Source organism: Trachurus japonicus, unplaced genomic scaffold (genome assembly GCF_045865225.1).
Source record: "Trachurus japonicus isolate A0001 unplaced genomic scaffold, Traja_1.0 AP030034.1".
Taxonomy (NCBI): Eukaryota; Metazoa; Chordata; class Actinopteri; order Carangiformes; family Carangidae; genus Trachurus; species Trachurus japonicus.
The window spans coordinates 8,497-24,548 of record NW_028220167.1 but is presented as its reverse complement, the minus strand read 5'-3'; the positions used below and the strand labels follow the sequence as shown (position 1 = coordinate 24,548).

The 16,052-nt window shown below is 43.1% G+C and overlaps 1 pseudogene; it reads right to left on the bottom strand.

Annotated features, from left to right (window-relative positions):
• Positions 1-13,036: 13,036 nt before the first annotated feature.
• Positions 13,037-13,959, bottom strand: LOC146960753 (ankyrin repeat and BTB/POZ domain-containing protein 2 pseudogene; annotated as a pseudogene).
• Positions 13,960-16,052: the final 2,093 nt, after the last annotated feature.

The window sequence follows — 16,052 nt, the reverse complement described above, 5'->3', positions numbered from 1 at the left end:
AAAAGGTTTGACCAACACGTTCTCACTCCCAGTGCGTCAACCCCCTGACGAACGGTCACTGTCCCTCCTCGTCACATGCCTGACTCATTAGGTACCCGTTTTTCGTCATGAGGTGACGAGCGGGGATTTCAATTCATTCCAATGCAACCCCCATCGCGGCGATATGTGACGCTCAGAGTAAAGTGATCCAGCCGACCAGGACGCGGCGCTGAACGACGCACTGAGCTGAAAAACTTTTTTTCCCCTTTGAAAGCTTTATTGAACCTGGTAGTGTCTGACATAGCTTTCATCCAAGCCGTCATTTTGGTTATTATTTATTTACTGATCTTGGCGTTGGTGCAGAATAATAAACAAACAAACAAACAAACAAATAAATAAATTACATCCTTGTCGGAAGACCAGACGGGGTGGGGGTGTGTAATAAATAAATAAAGAAATAAATATTTTTGTCCCGTGCGTAATTGTCAAGATCCGCATTTCGATTAAACTCGCCTTTCTTCTTTTGTACGAGTTGTTGGACGACTGCATTTTCATTTTATTTACTTATTTCCCTGTCCTAAGTCATGTTTATGGATACACAGGTTGAACATATTGTCATTTTACCCTCGGCATTTTCCCCTCACTTTGCTGAATATCTGTTGATTCATGTCATAAACACGTTTTGTTCATTAAAAATATGTGGTGTTTATTAAAAATATGTTGTTCATTCAAATCGGTTGTTGTTCATTGCAGAACAATAGAATATTAATACGGTGATTTATATACAGATATTGATCGCGCAGTGTGACCACAACCACTACGCACGGAGGCGTGAGGGACATTTGAAACAGCTGTATCAATCGTCCCTGCAGCGACTACTGACACTTCAACCTGTTTTGGCTCTAAACTTCAAAACTATGATATTGCATAGTTTAGGACCTGTTTATGTACGAATTCATCTGTTGTTAGGTCATATTATTATTGCATGAAACACACAATACAACTTTTGATCACAAAAAAACTACCGCACGTAACATTTTACTTTCCGTAGTAAAAAAAACAGGTTCGCGCTAATAACTTTTGAATGGCGTGGACGTAATTTCACAAGCTTTCCCAGGATTGGTCGGTGTTGAGTGCTGAACTAGAGGATGTGACGTCATTGCAACGGCGCCACCGGTCGCGACCATAGACTGCGACACTGCCATCTACGGCGTCTGGACGGAACTACAACACCTTAACAGTGTGTTTGTGATCATGAGGAGTGGAAATTAAGCCATGTTGATTTAATTCAACAGCATGTGAATAAACAGTGAGGAATCAGAACAGTTAGACAGCTCTTTTTCAACAAAGTCCAAATAATTCAAGTAACTCAAGTCATATAGGCCTTTTTTTTTTTAATTGCAGAAAACAACATTTCTCCCCCCTTCTCCCTCCTCCCGCCCAGGAACCTTAGTTTATAATATAGTGTAGAATGAACCCGTCCACTGTAGTAATGTTTATGCACAACTGCACCACTTTAGCCAGCTCCTTTATTTCTGGTTTTACATTGGACAAACTGATTAAGGCTCCATTTTCAGGAGACACAGCTATTCTTTAATAACTTCCACATTCGTTGGGTTACGTTCAGAGGTTTATCAGGGCAGGGCCTAGGGTCATCCAGTGTTAGCAATTACAGACCCAACTGACCTTCACAGGGGTCACAGGTCAACTTTTCACATGAAAAGTTGACGATTTTTGCTATCAATTCAGGCATAAAACACCAATACTTGGAGCTGGGAAGCTGAAATCTTTAGATTCTAGTCCAGACCTTGGAGCAGATTGACGGTGCCAAATATCAGAGCTCTGCTCCACTCGGAAGTGTCCAAAATGGCCAAAAAGCAGTGTTCATTTCTAATCCCCCCATTGTGTACAAGACTAAATTCAACAGATAGTCTTTAATAACTTCCACATGCTTTGAGCTGGAAGTCTGAAAGTTTCAGGGTTTTGTCAGGGGCCTAGGGCCACCCATTATCTGCAATTTCAGACCAATCCCACATTCATAAGGGGTCAAAGGTCAAGGTTTAGTGTGAAATTTGACGATTTTTGCTATCAATTCAGGCATAAAACACCAATACTTTGAGCTGGGAAGCTGAAATCTTTAGATTCTAGTCCAGACCTTGGAGCAGATTGAAGATCAGAGCTGTGCTCCACTCAGAAGTGTCCAAAATGGCCATGGTAAGTGTCAAAGGTCACAGGGGTCAAACATCAAAGTTAATCCTAACAAAACACACACGCTTTAAGTAATCATCATGAAATTTAGATGAGTTGTATATCAGAGAGTCCTCTATCATTATATTGTATTCCCATTGCTCTGGGGGCCACGGGGGGCCCCTGGGGGCCACTTCGCTTTCCCATGCTCTCACAGATTTGGGTGTCGGTGCAGTGGATAAGGGCCTCACAATGAGTCCACAGGCCAAGTTTCAAGTGATTCGGTTGGTTTCTATGGAAACAGCGGCCTCCTGGAGACAGAGGAATGCGGCTGTTTGAAGCCCCGCCTCTCGAAAAGTAATGGCTCAATCAGGACCGAACGCACATCAACGCGTTCGTCTTGGGCCCCCGGAACCACTGATATCAAATTCAGAACTGTACGACTTTTAGAAATATATTTCATCCATTTCAGCTTTTCAGATTCAGAGCCTCTCAGACTTAATGCCTGAGAGACCTTCTGAGTCAGAAAAGCTGAAATGGATGAAATATATTTCTAAAAGTCGTACAGTTCTGAATTTGATATCAGTGGTTCCGGGGGCCCGAGACGAACGCGTTTGATGTGCGTTCGGTCCTGATTGAGCCATTACTTTTCGAGAGGCGGGGCTTCAAACAGCCGCATTCCTCTGTCTCCAGGAGGCCGCTGTTTCCATAGAAACACCAACCGAATCACTTGAAACTTGGCCTGTGGACTCATTGTGAGGCCCTTATCCACTGACCCGACACCCAAATCTGTGAGAGCATGGAAAGCGAAGTGGCCCCCAGGGGCCCCCCGTGGCCCCCGGAGCAATGGGAATACAATATAATGATAGAGGACTCTCTGATATACAACTCATCTAAATTTCATGATGATTACTTAAAGCGTGTGTGTTTTGTTAGGATTAACTTTGATGTTTGACCCCTGTGACCTTTGACACTTACCATGGCCATTTTGGACACTTCTGAGTGGAGCACAGCTCTGATCTTCAATCTGCTCCAAGGTCTGGACTAGAATCTAAAGATTTCAGCTTCCCAGCTCCAAGTATTGGTGTTTTATGCCTGAATTGATAGCAAAAATCGTCAAATTTCACATGAAAAGTTGACCTGTGACCCCTGTGAAGGTCAGATGGGTCTGTAATTGCTAACACTGGATGACCCTAGGCCCTGCCCTGATAAACCTCTGAACGTAACCCAACGAATGTGGAAGTTATTAAAGAATAGCTGTGTCTCCTGAAAATGGAGCCTTAATCAGTTTGTCCAATGTAAAACCAGAAATAAAGGAGCTGGCTAAAGTGGTGCAGTTGTGCATAAACATTACTACAGTGGACGGGTTCATTCTACACTATAAGGTTCCTGGGCGGGAGGAGGGAGAAGGGGGGGAGAAATGTTGTTTTCTGCAATTAAAAAAAAAAAAAAGGCCTATATGACTTGAGTTACTTGAATTATTTGGACTTTGTTGAAAAAGAGCTGTCTAACTGTTCTGATTCCTCACTGTTTATTCACATGCTGTTGAATTAAATCAACATGGTTTAATTTCCACTCCTCATGATCACAAACACACTGTTAAGGTGTTGTAGTTCCGTCCAGACGCCGTAGATGGCAGTGTCGCAGTCTATGGTGGCGCCGTTGCAATGACGTCACATCCTCTAGTTCAGCACTCAACACCGACCAATCCTGGGAAAGCTTGTGAAATTACGTCACGCCATTCAAAAGTTATTAGCGCGAACCTGTTTTTTTTACTACGGAAAGTAAAATGTTACGTGCGGTAGTTTTTTTGTGATCAAAAGTTGTATTGTGTGTTTCATATGACCTAACAACAGATGAATTCGTACATAAACAGGTCCTAAACTATGCAATGTCATAGTTTTGAAGTTTAGAGCCAAAACAGGTTGAAGTGTCAGTAGTCGCTGCAGGGACGATTGATACAGCTGTTTCAAATGTCCCTCACGCCTCCGTGCGTAGTGGTTGTGGTCACACTGCGCGATCAATATCTGTATATAAATCACCGTATTAATATTCTATTGTTCTGCAATGAACAACAACCGATTTGAATGAACAACATATTTTTAATAAACACCACATATTTTTAATGAACAAAACGTGTTTATGACATGAATCAACAGATATTCAGCAAAGTGAGGGAAAAATGCCGAGGGTAAAATGACAATATGTTCAACTGTGTATCCATAAACATGACTTAGGACAGGGAAATAAGTAAATAAAATGAAAATGCAGTCGTCCAACAACTCGTACAAAAGAAGAAAGGCGAGTTTAATCGAAATGCGGATCTTGACAATTACGCACGGGACAAAAATATTTATTTCTTTATTTATTTATTACACACCCCCACCCCGTCTGGTCTTCCGACAAGGATGTAATTTATTTATTTGTTTGTTTGTTTGTTTATTTATTATTCTGCACCAACGCCAAGATCAGTAAATAAATAATAACCAAAATGACGGCTTGGATGAAAGCTATGTCAGACACACCAGGTTCAATAAAGCTTCAAAGGGGAAAAAAAGTTTTCCAGCTCAGTGCGTCGTTCAGCGCCGCGTCCGGTCGGCTGGATCACTTTACTCTGAGCGTCACATATCGCCGCGAAGGGGGTTGCATTGGAATGAATTGAAATCCCCGCTCGTCACCTCATGACGAAAAACGGGTACCTAATGAGTCAGGCATGTGACGAGGAGGGACAGTGACCGTTCGTCAGGGGGTTGACGCACTGGGAGTGAGAACGTGTTGGTTTGACAGCCCAAAGAACTCAATCCACTGCAATTTAAGAAAATATATCCATATATTATAGCTGCTGCGCAGCGATGGGTTGGGTCCGGGCTACTTTTGGGCAAATTTAGGCAATTCTGAGCAACAAACAAGAGAATAGGAAGACAAGACAGTTGTCCTTATAATGTCCAATTTGCACCAGTTGAAGATTGAACCCACAACCTCGGGAACCAAAGACCGTTGTCTATCGCACTGAGCTAATTGAAAAGTGGCAGTTCAATAGTGGCTTCACAAATTGAGTAAGCCATTCACTGTCGTGTAGGCAGATTTGAAACCACAGTAAAAAGAAAAATCAGTTTTTGAGGTAATGATATGTATTTGTTAAACATCTACTGTGACTCTAAGATGTTAGGAGCCTCAGTTCAATTCAGTCATCTAAACAAAAATCTGATAATACATAAATTGCATCTTGACAGCATGGAAATGTTGGTGATTTGTTTTTAATGATAAGTGTTTTGCTTCATAAGAGAAAATCTGATGTTTAAAAATTCCACACTCACATTGATTGCAGTTGTTCCCATGAGAGCAGAATTCAAAATGTTCTAGAAAATTCAGTTTTTGAATTAAAATTCTGATATTTGCTAAACTTCATCAACCATGACTCCAGAATATTCTCATTTTTTTTCAGGAAGTTTGAAAATAGAAAAAATAGCCCGCACAACCTCGTTTTTGCTCCAGAATATTTTACTGACACAACGTTTCGGGCTCTCAGCCCTTCATCAGGTCATCATCATCATGATGATGATGACCTGATGAAGGGCTGAGAGCTGGGTCAGCTGGGTCAGGTCATCATCATCATGATGATGATGACCTGATGAAGGGCTGAGAGCCCGAAACGTTGTGTCAGTAAAATATTCTGGAGCAAAAACGAGGTTGTGCGGGCTATTTTTTCTATTTTCTACTGTCCATTTGGGCCCAGCACCCCTAGCAAGGGATGTGCGTATTTTTTCACTATTTTTCAGGAAGTTTGAAAATGTATTTAGCAAGAATTTAATGGTATATGTTTACAGTACTGTTTACAGTCAAACGTTTTCATGCACTTTAGGCTCAATTTTTGCTTAATCAAAAATCCGAGAAACAAGTTTTTGTGGAGGACGGTCTGGAGATGCTCTGTAGCAAGTTTGGTGTCAATTGAGCAAAAATTGTGGGAGGAGATACATTTTAAAAGTTTTACAGTTATTGAAAAAAACAGAGTGATGGACTTCATAATTTGTAATAAGTTTAAGTGGACAAAAGTTTCAGCAGTATTGAGGCTACATTGTGGTGAAGTTTCAACACTGTAGCATCTACCGTTGGTTTGGTAGGAATTTTTAAAGTTTTTAAATTTAAACGCTTATTGTGCCCCCCCTAGGAGGGGGGGCACATGTCCTTGGAGTTGAGTGAATCTGGCATGGGACTGAACCTTTGTGCAAAGTTTGGTGAGTTTTCGCCCATGGGAAGTATGACTTCCTTGGAAGAAGAAAGAAAGAAAGAAAGAAAGAAGAAGAAGAAGAAGAAGAAGAAGAAGAAGAAGAAGAAGAAGAAGAAGAAGAAGAAGAATTCCTAGGAATACAATAGTGTCCTGTCAGCTGCGCTGCCCGGACCCTAATTCCTAGGAATACAATAGTGTCCCGGCAGCTTAGCTGCCCGGACCCTAATAATCATTGACAAATTCAGAAAATGCCTTCGCATTGACAATGATCCAGTTCAAAATATTCTTTTTTTTTTTTATGATTCATTTGGCTGATATTGGAAACACCTCTCTGGTGCTCTGAGTATTTGCAGTTCAGTTAAATTGACTGAGACATTTTCTAACTTTGTGTTTTCATTCAGCTGCAGTGCAAGCAGACCAAACCACGGACCAATCAGGGCTTTGCAGGAGTTATGAAGATGGATGTGATGCACAGGTTACAGGAAAGTGGACCCACAGAAATCCACTTTTAATCATTTTATAAAAGTTTCATAAAGATGACAAACATGCAGTTCAGTGCTCTGTCATCACATCACTCACGGTGAGAGCGACATCACATCCCACTGATAAGTCAGGACGAACCAAACAACACCACACCAGCAAACTGCATGGCTGCTGCCTACACCCCCGACACCTCCACCTGAGATCAGCGTTCACTTGACCAAAACCATGAAGAAGAAGAGTCTGCTTTGCCCAACAGTTGGTCCCGCTAGATAGCTACATTGCGTCTGCAGTAGGGATGTCATGATTACTTGTTTTCACAATTAATTGCGGTATTAAATGCCACAATTATTTAATCGTAAAGGTTCCTAAATGTCGTCACTTTCCAAAAAAGATGTCGGAACCATGTTGGCAGATCAGCGCAACACGCACGGAACGAAAACAAAGTTATACACAGTTACTGGGTTAAATTACATTAATGTCAATTTACCTAATGTAACACTGAACAGGTAGGAATTTAAATGGTAGCACCTCATTTGTAAGAAAAAAAAAGATTAAAAAAATTACTTAAAACAATAATTGGTCCTATATTACTGTAATGGATACTTAAAATAATTTGTTTATATAATTAGTAATGCAATTGACTATATTTGATGTTAAACATTCATAGTGTTGTAAAATTATTGAATATAATAATCGTGATTATTTCTCTGACAATAATCGGTTCCAAGAAAATCTATAATCATGACATCCCTAGTCTGCACAATCCCAGAGTCATGTCAAACACGCAGGCAGAGTTGGCGGGAAGACTGTGTTTTGGCAGTGTAATCTGGTTAAAGCCTGTGGGCTGTACGTCTGGAGGCCAGAGTGGACGGACGCTGTTGGCTCAGCCTCTGGCTCAGTTGACACAGGGTTTTCACAGACGTGACCCGGAGCAGCGTTAATGACGGCAGAGCCTGATTATGTCGTGTTAAACCGTCCAAACAGTTTCCCCTGACAGAGAGCCGTGTTCCCCCCTGTCACAGGGGCCCATGCCGGTTAATTAAAGCCGTTCATCACAGAGCCCTGTGAAGTCATCAGTCTCTGATTAATCATTTAAACAGTCTTTCACTTAAACAAGAGATTAAACCTCCGACTGGTGGTAGCCTGAGACAACACTGTAGCCAGTAACTCTGTTTTACAGTTTGTATGACGGCCAGATGGAGATAACATTATATGAGGCCTGGCAGCACAGTGAGTGTAGGATTACTCCCTGCTCTCTCTCCGCTCCATCTCTCAGATCAGACGCTTTCTCCAGCTGTCCGTCCTCCTCTTCCTGTTGAGCCTCAGAAACACACCAACCACCACACACACTGTAAACATCAACAGTGGTATGTAGAAGGATTCATCCAGCTCTGGAGGCCGACAACACGCTGGCAGAGAGTGGCACATGTCGATACATCAGGATCCCTCTCTGCACTTTTTCCCATATTAATATTTCAACTCTCTCATCTCTCTCTTTTTTCTTTTTTTCTTTTTTTTTTGTTTTACATCTGGTCCAGGATCAGATTCTCAGCTCCTGTGCTCTGAGAACTTATTTGGTCCTGATGATTCGTTCAACATCTGCTGCAGATATGAACTGTGAACCACGGTCAGATAAAGCCTCATTCATGAAGTCTTTAAAAAGCTATCAATGATAAATAAATCATTTACCAATACTTTACAGATCAGATATTCATTCATTTTTCCTAATCCTCCTTCACTTCATTATGTTGACGACGTCTGTTTGACCAATCATCATCTCCAACAAAGCACATTCAGAGACCAACTGCATGATGGCCCAAAAGTAGTTGTTATCAATGACTTATAACTGCATTAAAAAACTGTTGATCAGCCATCAGTAACTCCTGACCATCTATTACTAGATTGTTATTGACCAGAAAGTTCAGGTTTTTGGGGTATTTTGCTTCAAAGTCATCAAACATTCACAGGTTCAGGATCAAGATGGCAGTGCAGACAGACAGCAGCTCAGAAAAATGTTATTGTTCCAAGTATAATGACACAAAGTTGATTCTGATCTCCTTCAACTCAATGGCCCTGATACACTGTCATAGAAACCAGTCAGACACAGTAACCATAAGAAATGGGTCATGTGAGAGATTAATAGGACAGTGATCAGACAGTAGAAATGCATGTTTAGTTACTGTGCTGTCATGATCCTTGCATGAAAGAGGAGCAGTAAAATGTTCTTTTACTGCTGTGCCTGATGCTCCCATGGAATACACATATCTACCACTCATCTTTGGAGATGGAGAGAGATCACATGCTCTGATCACAGAGTTTGTTGCTCCTGAATCAACAAGAAATTTGAGTTTGTTTTGACCTACAGTTAGTGTATATTCTGGCAACCGCTGATAGGCCTCTGTCTGCATTTGTACATATGTGCCTCTGTTTACGTCAATTTTTCCAGTAGCACTCTTATGTGTTTTGTGTGTAGTGTGAGTGGGTGCATGCTACCACTCCAGTCTTGTTCTTTGACTCACCACCAGCAGAATCAAGATTTCCGCGACAGTCATTAAAAAGGAAACTGAAGGACTGAATCTGATCTGTGCAGACATTACTGGCCTCAGTAGTGTGAATGTAAACCTGCTGTCTGCTGGGTTGTGAGGACCATGATGACATTACAAGCTGTGTGCAGGATACTCTCAGCAGGATCTCTGCAAATAAACTGGAAGCATCTTCTCACATTTCACTGCCGGGATTTATTTTCATCATCAGATCAGATAGGGCCATTCGGTCCTCCAACAATGTTCTCACTAAAACCTGAACGAGGAAACAGAGCGCGTCCTGTCCTGTTTTGTGTGTGTGTGTTGTTGGTGGAGTGGGGTGACAGACGGCCTCTCCTTCTGGACAGCAGCTACACTGGCTGTTTGTTTAGCCGAGCAGACGGCACTGGGAGCCGTGAACCTTGTGTCCTGTAGCCTGAGTGGGAATGAGAGCGCCTTTGTGTCGTCTGCAGGGGTCAGAGGCTAACAACACTCACTCATTTACTTTACCCCGCTCTTCCTGTTCACCCTCATTGAGTGAACAGGAAGTCTGTATCGCAGTGTGCAAGGGGGGCAGAGAAACTCAGTCCCTAACTCATATTTAGTGGCTCTTCGTGGACTCGTCCAGAGAGGCTGGTCCTGTCAGAACTTTCACAGAGAGGAGGCTGTTGGGGGAGGGGGCGCTTTTCTGCTGTTTTGCTAACCCTCCGCCTGGCCATGTGCATTTGTTTTTAACAAAGCAGGCGAAAAAGAGTGGTGGAATAACAGTATATGACATATACAATGTTATGTCGTGTTTGTTTTGTGTAGTTTTAACTGTCATAAAGATTGCAGGTTACGGAGTGCGTTTATGTGGCGGTGCCGCTGAGATGAGAGCTGGGACGCCGTGTCCAGGTACTACAACTGTTGTTGCAAGGTTGGTTTTTAGCCATGAGACGCCAGGTTGAAGGCAGAGAGCCTCCGTTCTCACTCGTAACAAGTCACAAGTAATAAATAAAATAAATAAACAAACAAGTCATGTAGTTAACTATCACAATTACTCCGCAGCTTTTTAATTTTGTTTCCTCGTTTTTAATTTTTGATGTGTTTCACACTTCTCTTCTGTCTTGTTGGTTTGTGAGTCACTTTGAACTAAACTAACTCATAAGAACTCATGCATTTTAAATAACTTCCCAATGACTTTCCACTTTAAATGATACATATACACTAACTTGAAAGCAGCAGCAGCAGAAATGTGAACATTAATTTCTCTCGTCATTGTCAATACAACACTTTATTAATGTTTAATGTTAAATTTAACTGTATTTGTATTATTGCATTGATTGTATTCAGTATATTTTATTCTATTTCAAAGCCTGACCAGGGACAAAGACTGCAAATTAGCTGAAGCTAGACGTCTTATATGCATTGCATTTTCCATTTTCTGTGGCAATGTTGTATGTATTGCCCCTGCTAAATAAACATTAAAATAAAATAAAAGTTTATTAGATACACCAGGGTAAAGCTAAATCACTCTAGTAAACAACTGCACAATGAATCCACCTTAATTAAAGCTGTAACATTCAGAAATGTAATTAAAATAGTTGGCAAAAGAGTGTATTTGCGCATATACTTTACAGTATTTCTAAATTGTGGTATTTTAAACAACACTTGTGGATCAAGTTTGCTTGTGTTTTTGTCTCTCTGAAGCACATTTGGCCCTGGTCACTTGATGAAATGATAATTTGTGAGGTTCCTCAAATAAAAGGCATCATCCCCCAGATCGTTGGAGGGGGGAAATGGGCATGAAATCAGGCTTTAAATCCTCTGGTGTGCCATGTGGATGTGACAAACAGGACTATAATGAAAGTGAAAATAATGATGTTAGTTTGCTCCGACAGGTTTAAGTGCTGCCTGACAGTGAAGTTAACATGTTCTCTCTGTGTTGTCATTGAGAATAAAACTGTACTGTGTTCAAATCAACCCCCCTACCCCCCTGTTCATTTGTCTGTGTAACTGTACATGTAACGGAGGAAAGTGTTAAAACACACTGATGATGAGTGATGATGGAGGAGACAAAAGAGAAGGTGAACCACCTGAGAGTCGCTACAGGAACCAGACTATCCCACTGATGACAGACAGACCAGTGGAGCTGAAACAAGTGGTCTTTCTCATATACTTGCTCTATAGAAAAGTAAACAGTGTGTTTCAGTGTGGACTGAGATCTTTAAAAACCAACCATGTAATACAGCTTTAGCTTTGGCTGCTGTGTGTGGACATAGTCTGAAACCAGACAAACTGGCCGATAAATGCAACTTGTACTTCAACAAAAGGCAAAAAATATACTCATGTCTGAAACTAACCTGAGCACACACAGTGTTTGACCACAGACATTTATCAGGAACGATCTTCCACTTCCGTGTCCGTTATTACCCAAAATGCCCGTTTCCTGTCTGTGGGGGTTTTCCCATCAGTCACTACAGTGCTGCTAGACTTCTTAAACTGCTGTAATTATCTATTATTGTTATCTAGATTTAGCTGTTTCTTTCCCCCGTTGCTGTAACATTAAACTGCTTTAACTCTGCAGCACTGAGCAGGAAGCAGTTTTTGTCCCCCAGATTGGATCAGCTCCATTCTTCAGACATTACCCATGAGTCTCAGCTATTGGGGTCAGAGTATTGAGGGGACATTGGAGGTGTAGATAGATATTGTATCATATCGATATCATTGTTGTCTACTTGTTGATATTGATGACAGTTATAATGATTCCTTTCAATGCAAGGTAAGGGATCATATAGAAAAGTCATGTTTTAGTCTTTTTTACAAACACTGATGTAACAACATTAGGTTACTGAAGCACAGAGAGCTGACACTTATGTATCATATCCATTCAGGCTGCATCATCTTCCACACAGATGACAGAAGAAGGACAGACAGGAGGGAGGACAGGAACAAGCAGCCTCACCTGTGAATCCTGTCTGACGCTGAGAACAAGTCATGTGTGGAATCACACGTGAATTCAAAACACGTGTGTGTTTTGTAGGGTGATGGATCATGATTGTTTTCATTAGTGAACATGTGAGTTTGGACTTGTCAGTGTTCCCCTGGGAACTGTCCCTTTGCATCTGACACAGAGCTTATGCACATTGGATTCAAAATAATGTTATGAGAAAACAAGAAAAACATCACATGTACTGTCAGGTTCAAAATTTCACAGGTATGAAACATTTCTTCTCTTTCGATGTAGGACAGGATAGGCCTAAATGAAAGAAAATTGTTATCTGATTTCCATCTGTCAGTGAACTCAGTAGTCTATAAAATGCACAAAAGAAAAGTATTTATCCATTTCCCAGAACTTAGACCTGAAGTTTATGATCACATTTCCTGTGTTCCAGCTCCAAACCCAGTCAAACTGATTTTGAAATTATATTTGTGTTAATGTGACCTGAGGTGTGGCATGTCGAAAACCGATTGTTTTGCTTAGAACTATTCAAATGGATTACAGTTATTGGATTTCAGCAGTCTCTCAGTTTGAACAACATTATTATTATTATTATTATTATTATTATTATTATTATTATTATTATTATTATTATTATTATTATTATATTAACCAGGAACTTCGTTATTTTTGCTGTAAACAGGTACTTGAACTCACCATTGGCATTCCTGCCGCACATCAAGTGCTCGTAGACCTGCAGCAGCCCCCACAGCTCCGTGTCGTTGTTGACCGCTCCCTCCAGCACCTCTGCGGTCACCGGGCAGCAGGTGACACCGCCGCCCCTCTCCTTCTCCTCAGCCGCGGTCAGCCTGGCCGCCTCCACCGCTCTCCCGGCCACCTCCTCCACCAAACTTTCCAGACAGGCTGTTAGGCAGACGGCGGCGTACTCGTGCACACGCACCGACACCCGGGTCTCCACCATCCACCTGAAGAAGCGGCCCACTGACAGCGTCAGACCCGCAGCGTGCGGACTTACCCCGCTGAAGCGCGGTGTCTCCGGAGTTCATGCAGTGCAAGACACAGCTTTTGACCGCGGAGGAGATGCACCGTTCAGCCAGACCCCAGCTCAGCACCAGCCTCACCGCGCTCTGGACCTCCAAACGTGTGCACCGTCTGTGGAGCTCGCTCAGCCGCTGCGCTTCTCTTGAAACGCGCACCAAAGCCCTGCGGAGCAGCACGGACAGGCGGTGGACAGCCTCCCCGGTGAACGAAGAACCCGATCCGACAACTTTACGCACGACTTCCCGGAGCTCCTGCTCGGTCCAGGGTATTCCTCCAGCTCCGGCAAGGAGGGACATTTGGCCAGGACGTCCGTCGCCTCCTCCGGCAACGTGCTCACCGTGTCCCAGCTGCCGTTCCTGCTGTACAGAGAGCCGGCTTGCTGCCACCATGCTCCCCGGTGAGGGGTACTCGTGTGCGGCTGAGACTGCCTCGACCTGCCGGAGGAGGACAGGCTGAGGGACGGGCAAGACTCCCCGGCCACATAGCCTGGGTCCAGGCTCAGGTCCTCGAGGGTTTTCATCAACATACTGCTGGACATGACAGTGTGGTTTTAAACTTTTTGAAAATTACTCTAATCGCTTTACGCACAGTGAAAAACAGACCTAACGTCTTCCATTAAGTCCAGTTTCAGTCCCAGTTTTCAGGAATAATATCCTACTCACACGTCTCACCGCCAACAACCGCAGCTGCAGGAGACTGAGGAAGCTGTGCCAAAATTAACCAAAATATAAGGACGCATGAGAAGTGTTTTACGCACATGGACCAATCATAACACAACAGAGTTTACCACTGCACAGCAGCGCCCCCGTGTGGCCACGACGCAGCCTCGATAAAGAGACTGCATGTATTACAGTAAAATGATTGCTGGTGTGTTAAAGGAGTCATCACCCGGAAATCGCATTTTTCCTTGTTAAAACATGTATACTGGTGTTGGACCTCAGTGGAAACTTGCCTGAAAACCTGGGGTTAGAAAGTGGCTGAGTTTTTTCGTTTGGGCTCTTTGTTTAAGCCAGAGTAGCTCATGAGGCTGCGCACCTCAACATTACGAGATTTTGATTCTGCGCCTACGGTGACGTCACCGTGGCGCCTGCTTTCATAAACACACCTCTCTTCCACCACCCCGACTTCTGCCGCGCCGCCATTACGGGTTGTTTTATTTCCCACTGTAGCGCTGTTATTTCGTCACTTTATTAAGTTTTAATAATTTTTCATGCGAGAAAGTAAGGGTTTAGATCCCAGGGATGCAAACAGCGCGCCGAAAAGCGAAACTCGCTTTTTTCATGACCAATTGACCCTTCGCCAACTCCTCCCACAAACGGCTATTGTCCAATCCTACGTTAGCAACCGTAACTATAGGCCTGGCAAGCTTTCAGCAGTGAGTCATTACGTTTGCTTTTGTGGACACATTTTGAGACTAGGACGAAAAACATTTGTTTGTAGAGAAGGATGTTGTTGCTGCTGCTGCTACTACGGCGGCGGCGGCGGCGGCGGCAGAAGCAATATAGAGATGTTCAGATATGAGCGGACTTTTTTTTTCGACTTGAGCAAGTGTAGATATGGGGAAAACCATATGTTCACCTCCGAAATGACAGCTGTACTTTTAGGGCTTTTACCTGGGCTTTTAGGCGAGGGATCCTCCAGGCAGCTGCTTTCACTGACTGATACAGCGGTGGGAGAAAACAAAACAGCAGCGAAAACTGTATGTGGTTCACAATCGCCCAAAAACTTAGAGTTTGACAACGTTTCATGACCAGTGAGATGACCTAAGTCTTGGTGGGTTGATAGACGGTAAAATTACCGGTCCTTACTGCTGCTCTGTACATTGTCCAGTCGTGTCGTTGAACTGTTGTTTTATCCTCCTGCGCGAGTCACGTCACTTGAAAACTATGAATGCTCTTTGTGATTTCTTCTCTCTATTATCTCAGAACAGTTTATCCAGAAATTTGCTGATATTTCCTTTGAAATCGATACCAAATACTGCCAGGAGCATGGCTGGGAGTGAAAGCTTGCCCGGCGTAGCAACAGTAACCAAGGGGGCGGGGCTTACGCGAAGGGTCAATTAGGTGACTTGTGTGAATCGTTCAGATCCGAAGAGTTTTTGTTTTGAGGGGGGGGGGGGTCTCAGCGTCTCAGCTCGGGTCAGTAAAATGTTTTTCGGTAGCACTACATAATACGGCCCGCGACTTACAGCGTACCTACCGCTCTCTTGCCGCGTAGGTTGCCGCTTATTTCACACAAGTACTGAGTAACTGCAGCTCACTTTCCCCCTTGTTTCCCCCGTGCATTTACAGTGTAACTAGGCTGCGTCTTAGCGCGTAACTTACATCCTGCTTCACACCAACTTCCACAGAAGTACAGGGTAACTCTCGCTGTTTTACAGTTTAACTAGGCTGCGTCTTGGCACGTAACTCCTGTCCTACTTTACACCAAATTACCAAGGGGGCAGTTGTCGGTCTGAGAAGTGAAGCTCACTTCCGCGTTCAAAAAACTGCAATCCCCTCGGATTCCTCTGGGGGCTGGTGTCAGAAGGGAGCATTCCCCATAGACCCCCATGTTAAAATCGCCGACTTTACATCCTCAGTAAACATGTTAAAAGCCTGGTGTCAGAACGTTTTTTCGTCTCAATCGATAGTTTCTACCCCCGCACACACTCTGAGGGAGGTGAATTTTT